Here is a 24,004-nt window from a genome sequence, read left to right as displayed (position 1 = left end):
GTTCTTTGGCCTTTTTCCCCTTCCTTGTTAGTCTGCTCCTGTCTTTGAACTTGGCAGTGTTCCCTTCACTCTAGAGCAGCGAGGACTGGAGTCAGGAAACAAAATCCGGCCCTGGAGAGCTACCATCCTACAGAATTCAGCTCCAACCCTAATTAAAACTCACCTACCTTCTAGTAACCCTTAAGACCTTGATAATGTTGTTCAGGTGTGTTTGATTAGGGGTTAAAGCAAAACTCTGTGAGGCTGTGGCTCTCCAGGGCAGATGTTCGCCACCCTGCTCTTGAGGTTCTCTGATTAGCACACCGCTCCCAAAGAAAACATCTGGGCTCACCTCTTATCTATGAGAATGAAGTTCTCTACTCCATGGAACTTCGTGAGGCAATCATACCAGGTGTCTTATGCTTCTGCATGCTTCTCCCATAATGTGACTGCCCTTATGACTTAGTTGGTAGTGCTATCCTAACTCAATTTAGAGGGTTGCCTATGATCATGTCGCTCCCAAGGTGAGCCTCTAAGTTCTCCTCTGATTTCTGAGAGTTGAGTCCTCTGCTGTCTCAAGTTTTGTGAGGCACCAAAAATTGTTAGTCCACTTTTGCCTCTCTTACGGTGTGTTCACACGGGGCGTAAGCGTCAACGCTTCCCATTGATTTTGAATGGGTGACGTCAAGCGTTGCCGGAAAAAAAATTGTGGATCCGTCGGCGGCGCTTCACTCTGCCGCGAGCAACACCAGTGAAGCGCCGCCGACGGAAGCGTAAGCCAATCAGGATCGCTCAATGCAAATAGAGCGGCCAGGTGGCAGCCAATCACGTTCATCCTGTTCAAGAGCAGCATTTCATTGGCTGACGCTGCTATGACCATAAAACGTCAGCCACGTTTGTTCATCTGATGGTTGAGTGGGGAGTTTGTCCATTTTCCTAGCCTTTCTTATATTTGTTGCATTTGATCCCCTAGAAGACATTAAAAAAATGGTACATCATAATTGAGATCAGTCTTTATCTAGGTTTCCTAAACTATTATTAGATTGAATAAACTGTATAGCAGCCAGCTTAAACTCTATAGGACACCAGACTATGATCAGGTTTGGACACCATGATATGAGATCTAGCATACATGCATTACAAATCTACATGATTGGTGTTACCTGCTTTGTGGCATTAAACTGGGGTTAACTTTTATTTCTTTGTTCTTTCACCTTAGGCCCAACAGCACTGAAAGAGGAGAGGGAAGTACTGAATGAAACTGAAGAGAAAGATCAGTCTGAGAATCTTCATGATATCATAACTGGAAAAAAATCATTTAGTTCCTTACAGTCAGAAAATACATCTACACAAAAAAGAGCTCAAAAGGCAATAACTAGGAGTTTTTTCACTTGCTTTCAGCGTGGAAAGAGTTTCAGTGAACAAGGACAAGTTAAAGTCCACAAGAAAATTCACACTGGAGAGAAGTCTTTCATGTGCTGTCAGTGTGGAAAGAGTTTCAGTCAAAATAGAAACCTTAAAAGGCACATGATAATTCACACTGGAGAGAAGCCTTTCATCTGCCAACAGTGTGGAAAGAGTTTCAATCAAAAAGAAACCCTTAAAGTCCACATGAAAATTCACACAGGAGAGAAGACTTTCACGTGCCGTCAATGTGGAAAGAGTTTCAGTCAACAAGGAAACCTTGAAAGGCACATGAGAATTCACACAGGAGAGAAGCCTTTCATCTGCCAACATTGTGGAAAGAGTTTCAGTGAAAATAGAAACCTTAAAAGGCACATGATAATTCACACAGGAGAGAAGCCTTTTTTCTGCCAACAGTGTGGAAAGAGTTTCAGTGAAAATAGAAACCTTAAAAGGCACATGAGAACTCACACAAAAGAGAGGTGTTTTATCTGCAAACGGTGTGGAAGAAGTTTCAGCAATCCTGGATACCTTAGAGTCCACCTGAGAGTTCACCCTGGAGAGAAGCCTTACGCCTGCAAAGAGTGTGGAAAGAGTTTCAGTCAACGAGGACACCTTGACAAGCACATGAGGATCCACAATAGATAGAAGACTGACAGATCCCCTCAGTCTGGAAAGAGTTTCAGCCAAAATGTGTAAAACAGACAGTTCGGTCCTTGATTCTGATTGGTTGACCCACATCTGAAGCTGTTATAAATTACTCTACAAACCGACATTCTTTGTTGCCTTTGTATTGCTCAGAAAAAAACCCATTTAGGGTCCAGACCAATCAGACACAATTCATTAGATTTACCAAATAATCAATTTTTCATTAGATTAACACATGATCACAGACCCCCCTCACTCAATCCACAACACTGGCTGCCATGATGTCTACAAATGGTATTACTATGGCATCCAGGACTCCTCTGCCAGACCAGATAATCTTTACGACTCAAAACTATGTAAAGAGAATTTTCCCCAACTAATACTCTAAAAAAACTTTTATTAATTCTTAGAAAAACCTTTCTGTGAACGAACACACATATCCTTGGATCATTGTGTATATAATTACTGTTCATTTATTTTGTCTTTTGTACTGTGAAATGTAAAAATTGTATCCGTGTGTTATGATAGATCACTATGGTGTATAACCACACATATAAGATGTTTGGTCTCATTGAATTTGTATTTTGATGATCTAGAAGATGGTTTATGTTGTCTTTTGATACCTATGCAACATATTAGTGTTTTACAAATCTTTAGTTTTTGCATGAACAACCAATCCCAGAACATATGCAAATACCATGCTTACAGACAAAGAGTGGGAAACTTTCCCTCCAAAAGCGAAAGTCACCATTGGCTCTCTAGCTTCCCAAAGATAAATTACCCTGGCCTCCCAATTACCTTTATCTCCTAACTGTGACCCCCATAAGAGAAAAGGGCTTCACACAGTGACTCGTCTCGGTTCTCCTGGCTTTTCTCAGTTCTTTTAGTCCCGTATCTCATCACCTTGCCTTCTTCTGGTTGATGAGTCCCAGAGCCGATGCTTCTGAACCTGGGAGGCCTTGAACTCCTAGGAAGATGAGGAAACTCTCCAGAACCCTAAGCCTGTGCCAGGCCCTGCAACCTTGTCTTTTCATGCCCCAAAGATCACAGGATTTCAGCTGGGTCTCTCTCTCTCTCTCTCTCTCTCATCATTCTTCTTCACTTTCCATGTTGGAAGAAACTCCCAATCACCACAGAGTGGGGACACCTTTGAAACTCATCGCTCTTCAAACCCAGAAAAACTTGATCCCAAGTCCAAAACCTTGAAACCATCAAGACTTTCATCGGAGACTGCATCCAAACACTCGTCAACGACCAAGGCAATGCAAGTATCATACATTTAACAAAAAAACAAAAAACAAAACAAAACAGAGGTTTAGTTTAATTTGTAAACCCTGTTGTAAAATGGCACTGATGGTTTCATTCAGGTGGTTAAGTGATTTTTCTCATCTCGTCATTTTTCTTGTTTCTCTAATGGCTCCATTTATCCAATCTTAGATGCCCTTCCTCCATGTATGAGTGATTGTATGTTTGTTGTTTAGATTAGTCATGTGTTAGTCATAGATAATAGTTAATTAATAAAACTACTGTGCACAAATTACATGAGTTTCTGATTCTGCCTTTTAAATTAATGTCCCTTTACGATTCTGATCAATTCTGCACAATTGCAGTGTCCAGTGTCGTTTGAAAGGCAGAGGCACTGTAAGGGCCTCAGGTCCAAGGGAGGGCAAAAAGGTCCAAGCTGCCATTTGCAAGGCACCGCTGGGATTCGAACCCAGGATCTCCTGTTTACTAGACAGGCGCTTTAACCAACTAAGCCACGGCGCCAACCCGCATGCTAACTGTGGGGATGGCGTCTTAGACGATGCATGAATAAACACTTCGTACGTCCTGCTGCCTCCACTTGATGCAAGACAGTGATTGCCATACCTCACTGAATTGGTTCTTGGGCATGTTTTGCTACCTTTTAAATATGATTGACCTTTTCTTTAAATCAATTTACGCTGAGAACAAGAGGCCTCCAAATGGTTTCTGCTGTCCGATTGCAACATTGCGCATGATGGGCTTAACAAAATGGTAAAAAGCACGACTCGAGCTCCTCTGTGTCCCCATTTGCCGTCCATTTTTTTGGTAAACACAAGCTCGGCTGTACTGTGGCGCGCTACCAAAGGCATCGCTGGGATTCGAACGCAGGATCTCCTGTTTACTAGACTAGCCGGGCAGCACGTTCGCCCTCCGGGAGGGCGACTCAGACGATCCAGGCTTCCAGAGAATAGGCCAGGGGTTGGCTGACCGGGTGCTGGACAGCTTTAAGGCGTTTGCCGACAACTGAGTCGGGGTGGTTTGCAAAATTAACCACTCGCTATCCCTGTTTGCAGGTCGCTTTTGAAAAGCTTACGCTTGCTGGACTGGAAAATCGTCCAAGGCACCGCTGGAATTTGAACCCAGGATCTCCTGTTTACGAGACAGGCACTTTAACCAACTAAGCCACGGCGCCAAACCGCATGCAAGGCTGTCGGAAGGGTTACTCCAAGGGTCAAAACATCCAGAGGCTGGCCAGGTGCTGGTACGCATAAAAGAGAATGTCTACAAATTTCTACTCCCTGAGGGCAACTCTGCACAGTATGAGAGTTACAAGAAAGCCAAAAGCCACGACTCTGGTGGGACTCGAACCCACAACCTTTGAATGGCCTCATCTGGCAGTCTAGAAGTCCAATGCGCTATCCATTGCGCCACAGAGCCCTGTAGGTATGCCAGGCTGGGCCACTGAGCCCTTTTCTTACAGATTTGTGCCTGTCCAGCTCGGCTGAGTGGCACGCTGTGTGGGCAGAAAGACAGGTCCTCAGGTCTTTGCACAATTTAGGCATGGCTCAAAAACAGAGTCTCGTCGGGATCTCCCATCCAACAACGAGGCCAGAGAGAGCCACTGATGGAAAGGCACCGCTGGGATGCGCTTTGACCAGCTAAGCCACGGCGCCTCCTTGGTGGGACCAGTTAGCCTAGGATCCTATCCTTCAAAAGCAGGTGAGAGGGTAGTTTTGCAAGGGAAACCGCCCGCTGTCCTCGAGCTTCTATGTGTCTCCATTCGCCGTCCATTCGCCGTAAAGCACGACGTTGGCTGTATTGTGGCGCGCAACCAGAGGCATTGCTCGGATTCAAACCCAGGCTGACCTTGACCTTGGTCTGTGGCCGTCCAACGGTAAGAGAGCGCGTTCTCTCTCTGCAGGACGGACAGGCCCTCGGGTCTCTGCACAATTGCAGTGTCCAGTGTCATTTGAAAGGCAGAGGCACTGTAAGGGCCTCAGGTCCAAGGGAGGGCAAAAAGGTCCAAGCTGCCATTTGCAAGGCACCGCTGGGATTCGAACCCAGGATCTCCTGTTTACTAGACAGGCGCTTTAACCAACTAAGCCACGGCGCCAACCCGCATGCAAATTGTGGGGATGGCGTCTTAGACGATGCATGAATAAACACTTCGTACGTCCTGCTGCCTCCACTTAATGCAAGACAGTGATTGCCATACCTCACTGAATTGGTTCTTGGGCATGTTTTGCTACCTTTTAAATATGATTGACATTTTCTTTAAATCAATTTACGCTGAGAACAGGAGGCCTCCAAATGGTTTCTGCTGTCCGATTGCAACATTGCGCATGATGGGCTTAACAAAATGGTAAAAAGCACGAGTGGTTAAGGCGATGCAAGGCTAATCCGTTGTACTGGGCACACCTTGGTTTGTGTGGGTTTGAATCCCATCCTCTTCATTTGATGATTTAGCACCACTGAGAGCCCACAGGAACAGACAGGCCCAACCTGTTTACGATGGGTAGCGGTGAGCTGTAATTGTGCTGTAGTTTAATGATACCTGCAGCGAAGTCTTGAGAACATATTGACAAAACAACAAATCTTCTGGCTCCGGCACGCTATGATCTGTAGACACCTCTTTGACGAGGACCAACAACCAGCCACTCCAACAAAAGGAAACAAAACGAAGCAAAACTATCTTTTTCAAGAAGCGTCCAGAGAGACCGGCAAAAACTGTCGAAGCTGACTGTATTTCAAAACATCCCGATGGGACATCTGGGAAAGTTTTCAACCAGCAATGATCACACCTCAGATAAACCACACAAGCTACAACATTTCCTCTGCGATAGAATACCGGTGATGGTCGTGACCTTTTCGTGCACCTACGTGGATGTGAACCGACAAGGTGGTAGCAAGCTGGATGAGCCCCAGAGACAGATCATCAGTGAAGACCTCTTCACCTAGACGGCCATCGACGCAAGACTGTGAAAACCAGATCCTCTCCAATCTGACACTGTGGCAACATGGAACTTTTGCATCTACATTAATATTAGTCTGTTTCTTCTTATTCTGAGGTCACCGCAGCCGCCAGATCCATTCTGTATTCCGATCAGATGGTCACTGCAGTCCCCCGGATCCAGTTCCGGAGCTCGCAAAATCCACTTAGCCTGTGCGGCGAATGGGCACGCTGGAGCCCGCCACCCTGTTGGGAAGAAAGAGAGCCAACAGAGGCGCCCAACGTGGGGCTCGAACCCACGACCCTGAGATTAAGAGTCTCATGCTCTACCGACTGAGCTAGCCGGGCTGGTTGTGGCTTCCTTCACCGGGTCGGAGGCAGTTTTCATCGGCTCCCAAATGACACAGGCGAAACGGAGGCTCTCGCGTTGTGCGAGACTGTCGAGCCGTCCCGTGGGTAGGGCTTAGAGCAGGCTTAGAGTTTTCTTCTGTCAGTTTTGACCCAATCTGTTTTTGGGAAGCGCAGTTTGACCCAGCAGTGCAGGCCAACAACATGTTCTGTCTTGCCGCGTGAAGGCGGTTCAATGCTTTGGGCAGCGTATGGTTGAGATGTGATTTTCCACCAATTTGGGGCACCTTTCTTATGGAAATCAAGGATAAATCTATATAAGGATAAGGATAAATCTTCTATTTTTCGGTGGTCTTTTGAGAACACTAGATTTATATGTCAATTCCAACATAACACAGACTGTTACGCAACAGTCCCGGGATCGTTAATAGTTACGCCTCCAACATTTGCATCGCCCAATCATCGGTAACGTCAGTACATCAGTAAAACAAGGCAAGCCACTGAAGGGACACGGTTAGCTTAATGCTAGCACTAGCCTGTTACATTGCAGTACAAAAGATATCACTTACCACATAAACAGAGAGATGACTGTGCTGATGATGGTGAATGATGGAGAAATAACTGCGCTGATGATGGCGAATGATTTACAGATCCAGAGTATCACCGAGAAGCAGCTGAACTTGTGTGGTAAGAAGAGCTCCGTCTGCATTATAACTTTACACAGAGCACATGGATCACAGTAATGAGACTAAAATGTCTGCGATTCAAAACGGCAGATTCAACAAACCACATATTAAAAGCGGCTAGAGCTCCTAATTAAATATATATTTTTTATCAATGTGCCAGCTATAGAGATGAGCAGCTCTGTGAAACAGCCAATCGGAGCAGAGCTCATTAATATTCATGAAGCTTCCAAAAAAGGCAATAACAGAGCATTTCATTCTAGGGACAAATCCTAGGGTTGTAAATGGTCCTGTAAAACCGTTTCTGGAGATTGTTTGCCCTTTCCTATGCCATATACCTTCTATGTAGATATCAAAGAACAAATTAAAATATTCTCTCAATGCATTTTATGGCAACTTTAAGTTGATAGAACCAGCTGACATCTTATCCTGACATTCTGAATCTCAAGGATGGTGACACCCACCAACAAAAATGTAAAAAAAAAAAGTAGTTTCATCAGATATACACCAATTATGAGCTAAACAATTAATTACAAACAGAATCATATCCGATGTTCAATCGATCGCAACTACTCACAAGATTTTTAATCTGATATTTACAATTTTCAAAGACCACTCTGATCATACTCTCTTCTTCTATGCGGCATAAGTGCCACACAGAACGTTCATCAATGGTGTGGAGCATATGAAATAACCAATTACTCCACACCCGATTCACGCTCAGAAAAGTGTATCAAAGCTCATCATCGTAGTTTGGGAGACACTACACTTTTGAAACACATTTCCTAGTTAAAAACTATAGAAATGATCCCTGAAAGTATAATCTTGACCTCCATTTTGCAAAACCAGCTTAGGCGACTTCTGACACTTTGAGTCTCAGAGATGGTGACAACCTAACAACAGAGATGAGAAAAGTTACATCTGAAACATCATTAGAGTCCTAAATTTTTTTTTGCAATTTTAGTCGGATGCAGTTTTCATCGGCCCCCAAATTACACAGGCGAAACTGAGGCTCTCGCGTTGTGCGAGACTGTCAACCCGTCCCGTGGGTAGGGCTTAAAGCAGGCTTAGAGATTTCTTCTGTCAGTTTTGACCCAATCTGTTTTTGGGAAGCGCAGTTTGACCCAGCAGTGCGGGCCAACAACATGTTCTGTTTTGCCGCGTGAAGGCGGTTCAATGCTTTGGACAGCGTATGGTTGAGTTGTGATTTTCCACCAATTTGGGGCACCTTTCTTATGGAAATCAAGGATGATTTCAAGGGAAATGGCAAACTGGTGTAGCGTTTGGCTAATAAGCTAAAGCTACAAAGGATGTACCGGTGCCCCGTCGTCCGAGCAGAATCCACATTCGGCCGTAATCGGAGGTTACTACTAACGTTCGATTGTGTCTCATAGGGAGTTTGGCGCAGGGCCTCAGTGGAAAACAGGCCCTCGGCGGCTGAAAGAAAAGACGAAGAATGCAGCCACATGCACATGAATCAGGAGTGTTAAATAAAGAAACCCTGCAAGATGACGAGGTGGTCCAGTGGTTAAGGCGGTGGAAGGCTAATACATTGTGCTCGACACGCATTGGAAGCTTTAGCGCCACTGAGAGCCCACCGGACCAGACAGGACCAACCTGTTTACGATGGGTAACGGTGATCTGTAATTGCGCGGCAGTTTAACGATACCTGTCTTGAGAACATATTGAAAAAACAACAAGCCCTCTGGCTCTGGCGCTCTATCATCAGTAGACAGCTTTTTGGCGAGGAAAAAAAAACCTAAACGAAACAAGGCTATATTTCTCAACAAAACTCTAAGCCTCCAGAGAGGCTAGCAAAAATCGCCAAAGCTAACTGTATTTCAAGTCATCCTGGCGGGGTATTGGGTAAAGTTTTCAACCAGCAATGATCGCGCCTCGGATAAACCTTATAGGCTACAATATTGCCTCTGCGAAAGAATGCCAGCGACGGTCGTGACCTTTTCGTGCACCTACGTGGATGTGAACCGACAAGGTGGCAGCAAGCTTTAAACATGACGCACAAACAGTCTCCTGGCACGGGTTGCTGCACCGTGTTTCCACGGAACAGATTAGAGGTGTGTAAAAGACGGCTCATTCACTATTCCCTCTGTGCTCAAAACAGCCTGCTGAAAGCACGGCAGCAGCAGCTGAAAAGGTCCGCAGCATGGCCTGTCTCGGTCAGCAAGGGGACGGGGTGGCCGAGTGGTTAAAGCGATGGACTGCTAATCCATTGTGCTCTGTGCAATGGTTGGAATCCCATTCTTGTCGTTCGGTTCCTTTAGCACTGGACCTTAATCCAGGTCCTGGGGACCCCATGCTAAACTTTTTGTGTGTCCTCCTTATCTAACACACTCAGTTCAGTTCTTAGAGTTCTCTACTAATGAACTGATGATCTGAATCAGGAGTGCTAAATAAAAAATGCCACGTAAAATGACGAGGTGGCCGAGTGGTTAAGGCGATGGACTGCTAATCCATTGTGCTCTGCACGCGTGGGTTCGAATCCCATCCTCGTCGTTCGGCTCCTTTAGCAGTAGTCCTGGGGACCCCACTCTGCACTTTTTGAGTGTCCTCCTTATCTGACACACTCAGTTCAGTTCACTGAGTGCTCTACTAATGAGCTGATGGTCTGAATCGGGAGTGTTAAATAAAAGGACCGCGGAAAGTGACGAGGTGGTCGAGTGGTTAAGGCGATGCAAGGCTAATCCGTTGTGCTGGGCACACCTTGGTTTGTGTGGGTTTGAATCCCATCCTCTTCATTTGATGATTTAGCACCACTGAGAGCCCACCGGAACAGACAGGCCCAACCTGTTTACGATGGGTAGCGGTGAGCTGTAATTGTGCTGTACTTTAATGATACCTGCAGCAAAGTCTTGAGAACATATTGACAAAACAACAAATCTTCTGGCTCCGGCACGCTATGATCTGTAGACACCTCTTTGACGAGGACCAACAACCAGCCACTCCAACAAAAGGAAACAAAACGAAGCAAAACTATCTTTTTCAAGAAGCGTCCAGAGAGACCGGCAAAAACTGTCGAAGCTGACTGTATTTCAAATCATCCCGATGGGATATCGGGGAAAGTTTTCAACCAGCAATGATCACACCTCAGATAAACCACACAAGCTACAACATTGCCTCTGCGATAGAATACCGGTGACGGTCGTGACCTTTTCGTGGACCTACGTGGATGTGAACCGACAAGGTGGTAGCAAGCTGGATGGGCCCCAGAGACAGATCATCAGTGAAGACCTCTTCACCTAGACGGCCATCGACGCAAGACTGTGAAAACCAGATCCTCTCCAATCTGACACTGTGGCAACATGGAACTTTTGCATCTACATTAATATTAGTCTGTTTCTTCTTATTCTGAGGTCACCGTAGCCGCCAGATCCATTCTGTATTCCGATCAGATGGTCACTGCAGTCCCCCGGATCCAGTTCCGGAGCTTGCAAAATCCACTTAGCCTGTGCGGCGAATGGGCACGCTGGAGCCCGCCACCCTGTTGGGAAGAAAGAGAGCCAACAGAGGCGCCCAACGTGGGGCTCGAACCCACGACCCTGAGATTAAGAGTCTCATGCTCTACCGACTGAGCCAGCCGGGCTGGTTGTGGCTTCCTTCACCGGGTCGGAGGCAGTTTTCATCGGCTCCCAAATAACACAGGCAAAACGGAGGCTCTCGCGTTGTGCGAGACTGTCGAGCCGTCCCGTGGGTAGGGCTTAGAGCAGGCTTAGAGTTTTCTTCTGTCAGTTTTGACCCAATCTGTTTTTGGGAAGCGCAGTTTGACCCAGCAGTGCAGGCCAACAACATGTTCTGTCTTGCCGCGTGAAGGCGGTTCAATGCTTTGGGCAGCGTATGGTTGAGATGTGATTTTCCACCAATTTGGGGCACCTTTCTTATGGAAATCAAGGATAAATCTATATAAGGATAAGGATAAATCTTCTATTTTTCGGTGGTCTTTTGAGAACACTAGATTTATATGTCAAGTCCAACATAACAACGACTGTTACGCAACAGTCCCGGGATCGTTAATAGTTACGCCTCCAACATTTGCATCGCCCAATCATCGGTAACGTCAGTACATCAGTAAAACAAGGCAAGCCACTGAAGGGACACGGTTAGCTTAATGCTAGCACTAGCCTGTTACATTGCAGTACAAAAGATATCACTTACCACATAAACAGAGAGATGACTGTGCTGATGATGGTGAATGATGGAGAAATAACTGCGCTGATGATGGCGAATGATTTACAGATCCAGAGTATCACCGAGAAGCAGCTGAACTTGTGTGGTAAGAAGAGCTCCGTCTGCATTATAACTTTACACAGAGCACATGGATCACAGTAATGAGACTAAAATGTCTGCGATTCAAAACGGCAGATTCAACAAACCACATATTAAAAGCGGCTAGAGCTCCTAATTAAATATATATTTTTTATCAATGTGCCAGCTATAGAGATGAGCAGCTCTGTGAAACAGCCAATCGGAGCAGAGCTCATTAATATTCATAAAGCTTCCAAAAAAGGCAATAACAGAGCATTTCATTCTAGGGACAAATCCTAGGGTTGTAAATGGTCCTGTAAAACCGTTTCTGGAGATTGTTTGCCCTTTCCTATGCCATATACCTTCTATGTAGATATCAAAGAACAAATTAAAATATTCTCTCAATGCATTTTATGGCAACTTTAAGTTGATAGAACCAGCTGACATCTTATCCTGACATTCTGAATCTCAAGGATGGTGACACCCACCAACAAAAATGTAAAAAAAAAAAAAAAAAAAAGTAGTTTCATCAGATATACACCAATTATGAGCTAAACAATTAATTACAAACAGAATCATATCCGATGTTCAATCGATCGCACCTACTCACAAGATTTTTAATCTGATATTTACAATTTTCAAAGACCACTCTGATCATACTCTCTTCTTCAATGCGGCATAAATGCCACACAAAACGTTCATCAATGGTGTGGAGCATATGAAATAAACAATTACTCCACACCCGATTCACGCTCAGAAAAGAGTATCAAAGCTCATCATCGTAGTTTGGGAGACGCTACACTTTTGAAACACATTTCCTAGTTAAAAACTATAGAAATGATCCCTGAAAGTATAATCTTGACCTCCATTTTGCAAAACCAGCTTAGGCGACTTCTGACACTTTGAGTCTCAGAGATGGTGACAACCTAACAACAGAGATGAGAAAAGTTACATCTGAAACATCATTAGAGTCCTAAAATTTTTTTTGTAATTTTAGTCGGATGCAGTTTTCATCGGCCCCCAAATTACACAGGCGAAACTGAGGCTCTCGCGTTGTGCGAGACTGTCAACCCGTCCCGTGGGTAGGGCTTAAAGCAGGCTTAGAGATTTCTTCTGTCAGTTTTGACCCAATCTGTTTTTGGGAAGCGCAGTTTGACCCAGCAGTGCGGGCCAACAACATGTTCTGTTTTGCCGCGTGAAGGCGGTTCAATGCTTTGGACAGCGTATGGTTGAGTTGTGATTTTCCACCAATTTGGGGCACCTTTCTTATGGAAATCAAGGATGATTTCAAGGGAAATGGCAAACTGGTGTAGCGTTTGGCTAATAAGCTAAAGCTACAAAGGATGTACCGGTGCCCCGTCGTCCGAGCAGAATCCACATTCGGCCGTAATCGGAGGTTACTACTAACGTTCGATTGTGTCTCATAGGGAGTTTGGCGCAGGGCCTCAGTGGAAAACAGGCCCTCGGCGGCTGAAAGAAAAGACGAAGAATGCATCCACATGCACATGAATCAGGAGTGTTAAATAAAGAAACCCTGCAAGATGACGAGGTGGTCCAGTGGTTAAGGCGGTGGAAGGCTAATACATTGTGCTCGACACGCATTGGAAGCTTTAGCGCCACTGAGAGCCCACCGGACCAGACAGGACCAACCTGTTTACGATGGGTAACGGTGATCTGTAATTGCGCGGCAGTTTAACGATACCTGTCTTGAGAACATATTGAAAAAACAACAAGCCCTCTGGCTCTGGCGCTCTATCATCAGTAGACAGCTTTTTGGCGAGGAAAAAAAACCTAAACGAAACAAGGCTATATTTCTCAACAAAACTCTAAGCCTCCAGAGAGGCTAGCAAAAATCGCCAAAGCTAACTGTATTTCAAGTCATCCTGGCGGGGTATTGGGTAAAGTTTTCAACCAGCAATGATCGCGCCTCGGATAAACCTTATAGGCTACAATATTGCCTCTGCGAAAGAATGCCAGCGACGGTCGTGACCTTTTCGTGCACCTACGTGGATGTGAACCGACAAGGTGGCAGCAAGCTTTAAACATGACGCACAAACAGTCTCCTGGCACGGGTTGCTGCACCGTGTTTCCACGGAACAGATTAGAGGTGTGTAAAAGACGGCTCATTCACTATTCCCTCTGTGCTCAAAACAGCCTGCTGAAAGCACGGCAGCAGCAGCTGAAAAGGTCCGCAGCATGGCCTGTCTCGGTCAGCAAGGGGACGGGGTGGCCGAGTGGTTAAAGCGATGGACTGCTAATCCATTGTGCTCTGTGCAATGGTTGGAATCCCATTCTTGTCGTTCGGTTCCTTTAGCACTGGACCTTAATCCAGGTCCTGGGGACCCCATGCTAAACTTTTTGTGTGTCCTCCTTATCTAACACACTCAGTTCAGTTCTTAGAGTTCTCTACTAATGAACTGATGATCTGAATCAGGAGTGCTAAATAAAAAATGCCACGTAAAATGACGAGGTGGCCGAGTGGTTAAGGCGATGGACTGCTAATCCATTGTGCTCTGCACGCGTGGGTTCGAATCCCATCCTCGTCGTTCGGCTCGTTTAGCAGTAGTCCTGGGGACCCCACTCTGCACTTTTTGAGTGTCCTCCTTATCTGACACACTCAGTTCAGTTCACTGAGTGCTCTACTAATGAGCTGATGGTCTGAATCGGGAGTGTTAAATAAAAGGACCGCGGAAAGTGACGAGGTGGTCGAGTGGTTAAGGCGATGCAAGGCTAATCCGTTGTGCTGGGCACACCTTGGTTTGTGTGGGTTTGAATCCCATCCTCTTCATTTGATGATTTAGCACCACTGAGAGCCCACCGGAACAGACAGGCCCAACCTGTTTACGATGGGTAGCGGTGAGCTGTAATTGTGCTGTACTTTAATGATACCTGCAGCAAAGTCTTGAGAACATATTGACAAAACAACAAATCTTCTGGCTCCGGCACGCTATGATCTGTAGACACCTCTTTGACGAGGACCAACAACCAGCCACTCCAACAAAAGGAAACAAAACGAAGCAAAACTATCTTTTTCAAGAAGCGTCCAGAGAGACCGGCAAAAACTGTCGAAGCTGACTGTATTTCAAATCATCCCGATGGGATATCGGGGAAAGTTTTCAACCAGCAATGATCACACCTCAGATAAACCACACAAGCTACAACATTGCCTCTGCGATAGAATACCGGTGACGGTCGTGACCTTTTCGTGGACCTACGTGGATGTGAACCGACAAGGTGGTAGCAAGCTGGATGGGCCCCAGAGACAGATCATCAGTGAAGACCTCTTCACCTAGACGGCCATCGACGCAAGACTGTGAAAACCAGATCCTCTCCAATCTGACACTGTGGCAACATGGAACTTTTGCATCTACATTAATATTAGTCTGTTTCTTCTTATTCTGAGGTCACCGTAGCCGCCAGATCCATTCTGTATTCCGATCAGATGGTCACTGCAGTCCCCCGGATCCAGTTCCGGAGCTCGCAAAATCCACTTAGCCTGTGCAGCGAATGGGCACGCTGGAGCCCGCCACCCTGTTGGGAAGAAAGAGAGCCAACAGAGGCGCCCAACGTGGGGCTCGAACCCACGACCCTGAGATTAAGAGTCTCATGCTCTACCGACTGAGCTAGCCGGGCTGGTTGTGGCTTCCTTCACCGGGTCGGAGGCAGTTTTCATCGGCTCCCAAATGACACAGGCGAAACGGAGGCTCTCGCGTTGTGCGAGACTGTCGAGCCGTCCCGTGGGTAGGGCTTAGAGCAGGCTTAGAGTTTTCTTCTGTCAGTTTTGACCCAATCTGTTTTTGGGAAGCGCAGTTTGACCCAGCAGTGCAGGCAAACAACATGTTCTGTCTTGCCGCGTGAAGGCGGTTCAATGCTTTGGGCAGTGTATGGTTGAGATGTGATTTTCCACCAATTTGGGGCACCTTTCTTATGGAAATCAAGGATAAATCTATATAAGGATAAGGATAAATCTTCTATTTTTCGGTGGTCTTTTGAGAACACTAGATTTATATGTCAATTCCAACATAACACCGACTGTTACGCAACAGTCCCGGGATCGTTAATAGTTACGCCTCCAACATTTGCATCGCCCAATCATCGGTAACGTCAGTACATCAGTAAAACAAGGCAAGCCACTGAAGGGACACGGTTAGCTTAATGCTAGCACTAGCCTGTTACATTGCAGTACAAAAGATATCACTTATCACATAAACAGAGAGATGACTGTGCTGATGATGGTGAATGATGGAGAAATAACTGCGCTGATGATGGCGAATGATTTACAGATCCAGAGTATCACCGAGAAGCAGCTGAACTTGTGTGGTAAGAAGAGCTCCGTCTGCATTATAACTTTACACAGAGCACATGGATCACAGTAATGAGACTAAAATGTCTGCGATTCAAAACGGCAGATTCAACAAACCACATATTAAAAGCAGCTAGAGCTCCTAATTAAATATATATTTTTTATCAATGTGCCAGCTATAGAGATGAGCAGCTCTGTGAAACAGCCAATCGGAGCAGAGCTCATTAATATTCATGAAGCTTCCAAAAAAGGCAATAACAGAGCATTTCATTCTAGGGACAAATCCTAGGGTTGTAAATGGTCCTGTAAAACCGTTTCTGGAGATTGTTTGCCCTTTCCTATGCCATATACCTTCTATGTAGATATCAAAGAACAAATTAAAATATTCTCTCAATGCATTTTATGGCAACTTTAAGTTGATAGAACCAGCTGACATCTTATCCTGACATTCTGAATCTCAAGGATGGTGACACCCACCAACAAAAATGTAAAAAAAAAAAAAAAAAAAGTAGTTTCATCAGATATACACCAATTATGAGCTAAACAATTAATTACAAACAGAATCATATCCGATGTTCAATCGATCGCAGCTACTCACAAGATTTTTAATCTGATATTTACAATTTTCAAAGACCACTCTGATCATACTCTCTTCTTCTATGCGGCATAAGTGCCACACAGAACGTTCATCAATGGTGTGGAGCATATGAAATAACCAATTACTCCACACCCGATTCACGCTCAGAAAAGTGTATCAAAGCTCATCATCGTAGTTTGGGAGACACTACACTTTTGAAACACATTTCCTAGTTAAAAACTATAGAAATGATCCCTGAAAGTATAATCTTGACCTCCATTTTGCAAAACCAGCTTAGGCGACTTCTGACACTTTGAGTCTCAGAGATGGTGACAACCTAACAACAGAGATGAGAAAAGTTACATCTGAAACATCATTAGAGTCCTAAATTTTTTTTTGCAATTTTAGTCGGATGCAGTTTTCATCGGCCCCCAAATTACACAGGCGAAACTGAGGCTCTCGCGTTGTGCGAGACTGTCAACCCGTCCCGTGGGTAGGGCTTAAAGCAGGCTTAGAGATTTCTTCTGTCAGTTTTGACCCAATCTGTTTTTGGGAAGCGCAGTTTGACCCAGCAGTGCGGGCCAACAACATGTTCTGTTTTGCCGCGTGAAGGCGGTTCAATGCTTTGGACAGCGTATGGTTGAGTTGTGATTTTCCACCAATTTGGGGCACCTTTCTTATGGAAATCAAGGATGATTTCAAGGGAAATGGCAAACTGGTGTAGCGTTTGGCTAATAAGCTAAAGCTACAAAGGATGTACCGGTGCCCCGTCGTCCGAGCAGAATCCACATTCGGCCGTAATCGGAGGTTACTACTAACGTTCGATTGTGTCTCATAGGGAGTTTGGCGCAGGGCCTCAGTGGAAAACAGGCCCTCGGCGGCTGAAAGAAAAGACGAAGAATGCAGCCACATGCACATGAATCAGGAGTGTTAAATAAAGAAACCCTGCAAGATGACGAGGTGGTCCAGTGGTTAAGGCGGTGGAAGGCTAATACATTGTGCTCGACACGCATTGGAAGCTTTAGCGCCACTGAGAGCCCACCGGACCAGACAGGACCAACCTGTTTACGATGGGTAACGGTGATCTGTAATTGCGCGGCAGTTTAACGATACCTGTCTTGAGAACATATTGAAAAAACAACAAGCCCTCTGGCTCTGGCGCTCTATCATCAGTAGACAGCTTTTTGGCGAGGAAAAAAAAACCTAAACGAAACAAGGCTATATTTCTCAACAAAACTCTAAGCCTCCAGAGAGGCTAGCAAAAATCGCCAAAGCTAACTGTATTTCAAGTCATCCTGGCGGGGTATTGGGTAAAGTTTTCAACCAGCAATGACCGCGCCTCGGATAAACCTTATAGGCTACAATATTGCCTCTGCGAAAGAATGCCAGCGACGGTCGTGACCTTTTCGTGCACCTACGTGGATGTGAACCGACAAGGTGGCAGCAAGCTTTAAACATGACGCACAAACAGTCTCCTGGCACGGGTTGCTGCACCGTGTTTCCACGGAACAGATTAGAGGTGTGTAAAAGACGGCTCATTCACTATTCCCTCTGTGCTCAAAACAGCCTGCTGAAAGCACGGCAGCAGCAGCTGAAAAGGTCCGCAGCATGGCCTGTCTCGGTCAGCAAGGGGACGGGGTGGCCGAGTGGTTAAAGCGATGGACTGCTAATCCATTGTGCTCTGTGCAATGGTTGGAATCCCATTCTTGTCGTTCGGTTCCTTTAGCACTGGACCTTAATCCAGGTCCTGGGGACCCCATGCTAAACTTTTTGTGTGTCCTCCTTATCTAACACACTCAGTTCAGTTCTTAGAGTTCTCTACTAATGAACTGATGATCTGAATCAGGAGTGCTAAATAAAAAATGCCACGTAAAATGACGAGGTGGCCGAGTGGTTAAGGCGATGGACTGCTAATCCATTGTGCTCTGCACGCGTGGGTTCGAATCCCATCCTCGTCGTTCGGCTCCTTTAGCAGTAGTCCTGGGGACCCCACTCTGCACTTTTTGAGTGTCCTCCTTATCTGACACACTCAGTTCAGTTCACTGAGTGCTCTACTAATGAGCTGATGGTCTGAATCGGGAGTGTTAAATAAAAGGACCACGGAAAGTGACGAGGTGGTCGAGTGGTTAAGGCGATGCAAGGCTAATCCGTTGTGCTGGGCACACCTTGGTTTGTGTGGGTTTGAATCCCATCCTCTTCATTTGATGATTTAGCACCACTGAGAGCCCACCGGAACAGACAGGCCCAACCTGTTTACGATGGGTAGCGGTGAGCTGTAATTGTGCTGTACTTTAATGATACCTGCAGCGAAGTCTTGAGAACATATTGACAAAACAACAAATCTTCTGGCTCCGGCACGCTATGATCTGTAGACACCTCTTTGACGAGGACCAACAACCAGCCACTCCAACAAAAGGAAACAAAACGAAGCAAAACTATCTTTTTCAAGAAGCGTCCAGAGAGACCGGCAAAAACTGTCGAAGCTGACTGTATTTCAAATCATCCCGATGGGATATCGGGGAAAGTTTTCAACCAGCAATGATCACACCTCAGATAAACCACACAAGCTACAACATTGCCTCTGCGATAGAATACCGGTGACGGTCGTGACCTTTTCGTGGACCTACGTAGATGTGAACCGACAAGGTGGTAGCAAGCTGGATGGGCCCCAGAGACAGATCATCAGTGAAGACCTCTTCACCTAGACGGCCATCGACGCAAGACTGTGAAAACCAGATCCTCTCCAATCTGACACTGTGGCAACATGGAACTTTTGCATCTACATTAATATTAGTCTGTTTCTTCTTATTCTGAGGTCACCGTAGCCACCAGATCCATTCTGTATTCCGATCAGATGGTCACTGCAGTCCCCCGGATCCAGTTCCGGAGCTCGCAAAATCCACTTAGCCTGTGCGGCGAATGGGCACGCTGGAGCCCGCCACCCTGTTGGGAAGAAAGAGAGCCAACAGAGGCGCCCAACGTGGGGCTCGAACCCAAGACCCTGAGATTAAGAGTCTCATGCTCTACCGACTGAGCTAGCCGGGCTGGTTGTGGCTTCCTTCACCGGGTCGGAGGCAGTTTTCATCGGCTCCCAAATGACACAGGCGAAACGGAGGCTCTCGCGTTGTGCGAGACTGTCGAGCCGTCCCGTGGGTAGGGCTTAGAGCAGGCTTAGAGTTTTCTTCTGTCAGTTTTGACCCAATCTGTGTTTGGGAAGCGCAGTTTGACCCAGCAGTGCAGGCCAACAACATGTTCTGTCTTGCCGCGTGAAGGCGGTTCAATGCTTTGGGCAGCGTATGGTTGAGACGTGATTTTCCACCAATTTGGGGCACCTTTCTTATGGAAATCAAGGATAAATCTATATAAGGATAAGGATAAATCTTCTATTTTTCGGTGGTCTTTTGAGAACACTAGATTTATATGTCAAGTCCAACATAACACCGACTGTTACGCAACAGTCCCGGGATCGTTAATAGTTACGCCTCCAACATTTGCATCGCCCAATCATCGGTAACGTCAGTACATCAGTAAAACAAGGCAAGCCACTGAAGGGACACGGTTAGCTTAATGCTAGCACTAGCCTGTTACATTGCAGTACAAAAGATATCACTTACCACATAAACAGAGAGATGACTGTGCTGATGATGGTGAATGATGGAGAAATAACTGCGCTGATGATGGCGAATGATTTACAGATCCAGAGTATCACCGAGAAGCAGCTGAACTTGTGTGGTAAGAAGAGCTCCGTCTGCATTATAACTTTACACAGAGCACATGGATCACAGTAATGAGACTAAAATGTCTGCGATTCAAAACGGCAGATTCAACAAACCACATATTAAAAGCGGCTAGAGCTCCTAATTAAATATATATTTTTTATCAATGTGCCAGCTATAGAGATGAGCAGCTCTGTGAAACAGCCAATCGGAGCAGAGCTCATTAATATTCATGAAGCTTCCAAAAAAGGCAATAACAGAGCATTTCATTCTAGGGACAAATCCTAGGGTTGTAAATGGTCCTGTAAAACCGTTTCTGGAGATTGTTTGCCCTTTCCTATGCCATATACCTTCTATGTAGATATCAAAGAAAAAATTAAAATATTCTCTCAATGCATTTTATGGCAACTTTAAGTTGATAGAACCAGCTGACATCTTATCCTGACATTCTGAATCTCAAGGATGGTGACACCCACCAACAAAAATGTAAAAAAAAAAAAAAAAAAAGTAGTGCTTATGAGCTAAACAATTAATTACAAACAGAATCATATCCGATGTTCAATCGATCGCACCTACTCACAAGATTTTTAATCTGATATTTACAATTTTCAAAGACCACTCTGATCATACTCTCTTCTTCAATGCGGCATAAATGCCACACAAAACGTTCATCAATGGTGTGGAGCATATGAAATAAACAATTACTCCACACCCGATTCACGCTCAGAAAAGAGTATCAAAGCTCATCATCGTAGTTTGGGAGACGCTACACTTTTGAAACACATTTCCTAGTTAAAAACTATAGAAATGATCCCTGAAAGTATAATCTTGACCTCCATTTTGCAAAACCAGCTTAGGCGACTTCTGACACTTTGAGTCTCAGAGATGGTGACAACCTAACAACAGAGATGAGAAAAGTTACATCTGAAACATCATTAGAGTCCTAAAATTTTTTTTGTAATTTTAGTCGGATGCAGTTTTCATCGGCCCCCAAATTACACAGGCGAAACTGAGGCTCTCGCGTTGTGCGAGACTGTCAACCCGTCCCGTGGGTAGGGCTTAAAGCAGGCTTAGAGATTTCTTCTGTCAGTTTTGACCCAATCTGTTTTTGGGAAGCGCAGTTTGACCCAGCAGTGCGGGCCAACAACATGTTCTGTTTTGCCGCGTGAAGGCGGTTCAATGCTTTGGACAGCGTATGGTTGAGTTGTGATTTTCCACCAATTTGGGGCACCTTTCTTATGGAAATCAAGGATGATTTCAAGGGAAATGGCAAACTGGTGTAGCGTTTGGCTAATAAGCTAAAGCTACAAAGGATGTACCGGTGCCCCGTCGTCCGAGCAGAATCCACATTCGGCCGTAATCGGAGGTTACTACTAACGTTCGATTGTGTCTCATAGGGAGTTTGGCGCAGGGCCTCAGTGGAAAACAGGCCCTCGGCGGCTGAAAGAAAAGACGAAGAATGCATCCACATGCACATGAATCAGGAGTGTTAAATAAAGAAACCCTGCAAGATGACGAGGTGGTCCAGTGGTTAAGGCGGTGGAAGGCTAATACATTGTGCTCGACACGCATTGGAAGCTTTAGCGCCACTGAGAGCCCACCGGACCAGACAGGACCAACCTGTTTACGATGGGTAACGGTGATCTGTAATTGCACGGCAGTTTAACGATACCTGTCTTGAGAACATATTGAAAAAACAACAAGCCCTCTGGCTCTGGCGCTCTATCATCAGTAGACAGCTTTTTGGCGAGGAAAAAAAACCTAAACGAAACAAGGCTATATTTCTCAACAAAACTCTAAGCCTCCAGAGAGGCTAGCAAAAATCGCCAAAGCTAACTGTATTTCAAGTCATCCTGGCGGGGTATTGGGTAAAGTTTTCAACCAGCAATGATCGCGCCTCGGATAAACCTTATAGGCTACAATATTGCCTCTGCGAAAGAATGCCAGCGACGGTCGTGACCTTTTCGTGCACCTACGTGGATGTGAACCGACAAGGTGGCAGCAAGCTTTAAACATGACGCACAAACAGTCTCCTGGCACGGGTTGCTGCACCGTGTTTCCACGGAACAGATTAGAGGTGTGTAAAAGACGGCTCATTCACTATTCCCTCTGTGCTCAAAACAGCCTGCTGAAAGCACGGCAGCAGCAGCTGAAAAGGTCCGCAGCATGGCCTGTCTCGGTCAGCAAGGGGACGGGGTGGCCGAGTGGTTAAAGCGATGGACTGCTAATCCATTGTGCTCTGTGCAATGGTTGGAATCCCATTCTTGTCGTTCGGTTCCTTTAGCACTGGACCTTAATCCAGGTCCTGGGGACCCCATGCTAAACTTTTTGTGTGTCCTCCTTATCTAACACACTCAGTTCAGTTCTTAGAGTTCTCTACTAATGAACTGATGATCTGAATCAGGAGTGCTAAATAAAAAATGCCACGTAAAATGACGAGGTGGCCGAGTGGTTAAGGCGATGGACTGCTAATCCATTGTGCTCTGCACGCGTGGGTTCGAATCCCATCCTCGTCGTTCGGCTCGTTTAGCAGTAGTCCTGGGGACCCCACTCTGCACTTTTTGAGTGTCCTCCTTATCTGACACACTCAGTTCAGTTCACTGAGTGCTCTACTAATGAGCTGATGGTCTGAATCGGGAGTGTTAAATAAAAGGACCGCGGAAAGTGACGAGGTGGTCGAGTGGTTAAGGCGATGCAAGGCTAATCCGTTGTGCTGGGCACACCTTGGTTTGTGTGGGTTTGAATCCCATCCTCTTCATTTGATGATTTAGCACCACTGAGAGCCCACCGGAACAGACAGGCCCAACCTGTTTACGATGGGTAGCGGTGAGCTGTAATTGTGCTGTACTTTAATGATACCTGCAGCAAAGTCTTGAGAACATATTGACAAAACAACAAATCTTCTGGCTCCGGCACGCTATGATCTGTAGACACCTCTTTGACGAGGACCAACAACCAGCCACTCCAACAAAAGGAAACAAAACGAAGCAAAACTATCTTTTTCAAGAAGCGTCCAGAGAGACCGGCAAAAACTGTCGAAGCTGACTGTATTTCAAATCATCCCGATGGGATATCGGGGAAAGTTTTCAACCAGCAATGATCACACCTCAGATAAACCACACAAGCTACAACATTGCCTCTGCGATAGAATACCGGTGACGGTCGTGACCTTTTCGTGGACCTACGTGGATGTGAACCGACAAGGTGGTAGCAAGCTGGATGGGCCCCAGAGACAGATCATCAGTGAAGACCTCTTCACCTAGACGGCCATCGACGCAAGACTGTGAAAACCAGATCCTCTCCAATCTGACACTGTGGCAACATGGAACTTTTGCATCTACATTAATATTAGTCTGTTTCTTCTTATTCTGAGGTCACCGTAGCCGCCAGATCCATTCTGTATTCCGATCAGATGGTCACTGCAGTCCCCCGGATCCAGTTCCGGAGCTCGCAAAATCCACTTAGCCTGTGCAGCGAATGGGCACGCTGGAGCCCGCCACCCTGTTGGGAAGAAAGAGAGCCAACAGAGGCGCCCAACGTGGGGCTCGAACCCACGACCCTGAGATTAAGAGTCTCATGCTCTACCGACTGAGCTAGCCGGGCTGGTTGTGGCTTCCTTCACCGGGTCGGAGGCAGTTTTCATCGGCTCCCAAATGACACAGGCGAAACGGAGGCTCTCGCGTTGTGCGAGACTGTCGAGCCGTCCCGTGGGTAGGGCTTAGAGCAGGCTTAGAGTTTTCTTCTGTCAGTTTTGACCCAATCTGTTTTTGGGAAGCGCAGTTTGACCCAGCAGTGCAGGCAAACAACATGTTCTGTCTTGCCGCGTGAAGGCGGTTCAATGCTTTGGGCAGTGTATGGTTGAGATGTGATTTTCCACCAATTTGGGGCACC

At 45.9% G+C, this 24,004-nt stretch overlaps 25 non-coding genes across 25 annotated transcripts; 4 read left to right on the top strand and 21 right to left on the bottom strand.

Annotated features, from left to right (window-relative positions):
- Positions 1-3,724: 3,724 nt before the first annotated feature.
- On the bottom strand, positions 3,725-3,798 carry trnat-agu (transfer RNA threonine (anticodon AGU)). The gene has a single exon. It is a non-coding gene; the product is annotated as a tRNA-Thr (tRNA).
- Positions 3,799-4,394: 596 nt separating this feature from the next.
- trnat-cgu (transfer RNA threonine (anticodon CGU)) lies at positions 4,395-4,468 on the bottom strand. Its single transcript has one exon. It is a non-coding gene; the product is annotated as a tRNA-Thr (tRNA).
- A 155-nt stretch (positions 4,469-4,623) lies between these two features.
- Positions 4,624-4,713, bottom strand: trnar-ucu (transfer RNA arginine (anticodon UCU)). The gene is given in 2 exon segments: positions 4,624-4,659; positions 4,677-4,713. It is a non-coding gene; the product is annotated as a tRNA-Arg (tRNA).
- Positions 4,714-5,315: 602 nt separating this feature from the next.
- Positions 5,316-5,389, bottom strand: trnat-agu (transfer RNA threonine (anticodon AGU)). Its single transcript has one exon. It is a non-coding gene; the product is annotated as a tRNA-Thr (tRNA).
- Positions 5,390-5,982: 593 nt separating this feature from the next.
- On the bottom strand, positions 5,983-6,122 carry LOC141327099 (U4 spliceosomal RNA). The gene has a single exon (XR_012354415.1). It is a non-coding gene; the product is annotated as a U4 spliceosomal RNA (small nuclear RNA).
- Positions 6,123-6,501: 379 nt separating this feature from the next.
- Positions 6,502-6,574, bottom strand: trnak-cuu (transfer RNA lysine (anticodon CUU)). The gene has a single exon. It is a non-coding gene; the product is annotated as a tRNA-Lys (tRNA).
- A 1,294-nt stretch (positions 6,575-7,868) lies between these two features.
- Positions 7,869-8,084, bottom strand: LOC141326952 (small nucleolar RNA U3). Its single transcript, XR_012354282.1, has one exon. It is a non-coding gene; the product is annotated as a small nucleolar RNA U3 (small nucleolar RNA).
- Positions 8,085-9,056: 972 nt separating this feature from the next.
- LOC141327047 (U4 spliceosomal RNA) lies at positions 9,057-9,197 on the bottom strand. Its single transcript, XR_012354368.1, has one exon. It is a non-coding gene; the product is annotated as a U4 spliceosomal RNA (small nuclear RNA).
- Positions 9,198-9,689: 492 nt separating this feature from the next.
- Positions 9,690-9,771, top strand: trnas-gcu (transfer RNA serine (anticodon GCU)). Its single transcript has one exon. It is a non-coding gene; the product is annotated as a tRNA-Ser (tRNA).
- Positions 9,772-10,266: 495 nt separating this feature from the next.
- On the bottom strand, positions 10,267-10,406 carry LOC141327090 (U4 spliceosomal RNA). Its single transcript, XR_012354407.1, has one exon. It is a non-coding gene; the product is annotated as a U4 spliceosomal RNA (small nuclear RNA).
- A 379-nt stretch (positions 10,407-10,785) lies between these two features.
- trnak-cuu (transfer RNA lysine (anticodon CUU)) lies at positions 10,786-10,858 on the bottom strand. Its single transcript has one exon. It is a non-coding gene; the product is annotated as a tRNA-Lys (tRNA).
- Positions 10,859-12,161: 1,303 nt separating this feature from the next.
- On the bottom strand, positions 12,162-12,377 carry LOC141326931 (small nucleolar RNA U3). Its single transcript, XR_012354262.1, has one exon. It is a non-coding gene; the product is annotated as a small nucleolar RNA U3 (small nucleolar RNA).
- Positions 12,378-13,348: 971 nt separating this feature from the next.
- On the bottom strand, positions 13,349-13,489 carry LOC141327046 (U4 spliceosomal RNA). Its single transcript, XR_012354367.1, has one exon. It is a non-coding gene; the product is annotated as a U4 spliceosomal RNA (small nuclear RNA).
- Positions 13,490-13,981: 492 nt separating this feature from the next.
- Positions 13,982-14,063, top strand: trnas-gcu (transfer RNA serine (anticodon GCU)). The gene has a single exon. It is a non-coding gene; the product is annotated as a tRNA-Ser (tRNA).
- A 495-nt stretch (positions 14,064-14,558) lies between these two features.
- LOC141327089 (U4 spliceosomal RNA) lies at positions 14,559-14,698 on the bottom strand. Its single transcript, XR_012354406.1, has one exon. It is a non-coding gene; the product is annotated as a U4 spliceosomal RNA (small nuclear RNA).
- A 379-nt stretch (positions 14,699-15,077) lies between these two features.
- On the bottom strand, positions 15,078-15,150 carry trnak-cuu (transfer RNA lysine (anticodon CUU)). Its single transcript has one exon. It is a non-coding gene; the product is annotated as a tRNA-Lys (tRNA).
- Positions 15,151-16,452: 1,302 nt separating this feature from the next.
- Positions 16,453-16,668, bottom strand: LOC141326951 (small nucleolar RNA U3). The gene has a single exon (XR_012354281.1). It is a non-coding gene; the product is annotated as a small nucleolar RNA U3 (small nucleolar RNA).
- A 972-nt stretch (positions 16,669-17,640) lies between these two features.
- Positions 17,641-17,781, bottom strand: LOC141327050 (U4 spliceosomal RNA). The gene has a single exon (XR_012354370.1). It is a non-coding gene; the product is annotated as a U4 spliceosomal RNA (small nuclear RNA).
- Positions 17,782-18,273: 492 nt separating this feature from the next.
- On the top strand, positions 18,274-18,355 carry trnas-gcu (transfer RNA serine (anticodon GCU)). The gene has a single exon. It is a non-coding gene; the product is annotated as a tRNA-Ser (tRNA).
- Positions 18,356-18,850: 495 nt separating this feature from the next.
- Positions 18,851-18,990, bottom strand: LOC141327088 (U4 spliceosomal RNA). Its single transcript, XR_012354405.1, has one exon. It is a non-coding gene; the product is annotated as a U4 spliceosomal RNA (small nuclear RNA).
- A 1,737-nt stretch (positions 18,991-20,727) lies between these two features.
- Positions 20,728-20,943, bottom strand: LOC141326930 (small nucleolar RNA U3). Its single transcript, XR_012354261.1, has one exon. It is a non-coding gene; the product is annotated as a small nucleolar RNA U3 (small nucleolar RNA).
- A 971-nt stretch (positions 20,944-21,914) lies between these two features.
- Positions 21,915-22,055, bottom strand: LOC141327045 (U4 spliceosomal RNA). Its single transcript, XR_012354366.1, has one exon. It is a non-coding gene; the product is annotated as a U4 spliceosomal RNA (small nuclear RNA).
- A 492-nt stretch (positions 22,056-22,547) lies between these two features.
- On the top strand, positions 22,548-22,629 carry trnas-gcu (transfer RNA serine (anticodon GCU)). Its single transcript has one exon. It is a non-coding gene; the product is annotated as a tRNA-Ser (tRNA).
- A 495-nt stretch (positions 22,630-23,124) lies between these two features.
- Positions 23,125-23,264, bottom strand: LOC141327087 (U4 spliceosomal RNA). The gene has a single exon (XR_012354404.1). It is a non-coding gene; the product is annotated as a U4 spliceosomal RNA (small nuclear RNA).
- Positions 23,265-23,643: 379 nt separating this feature from the next.
- Positions 23,644-23,716, bottom strand: trnak-cuu (transfer RNA lysine (anticodon CUU)). Its single transcript has one exon. It is a non-coding gene; the product is annotated as a tRNA-Lys (tRNA).
- Positions 23,717-24,004: the final 288 nt, after the last annotated feature.

This window comes from Garra rufa, chromosome 2, assembly GCF_049309525.1.
Source record: "Garra rufa chromosome 2, GarRuf1.0, whole genome shotgun sequence".
NCBI lineage: Eukaryota > Metazoa > Chordata > Actinopteri > Cypriniformes > Cyprinidae > Garra > Garra rufa.
The sequence above is the reverse complement of the archived record's forward strand: the minus strand, read 5'-3'. Positions and strand labels throughout refer to the sequence as shown.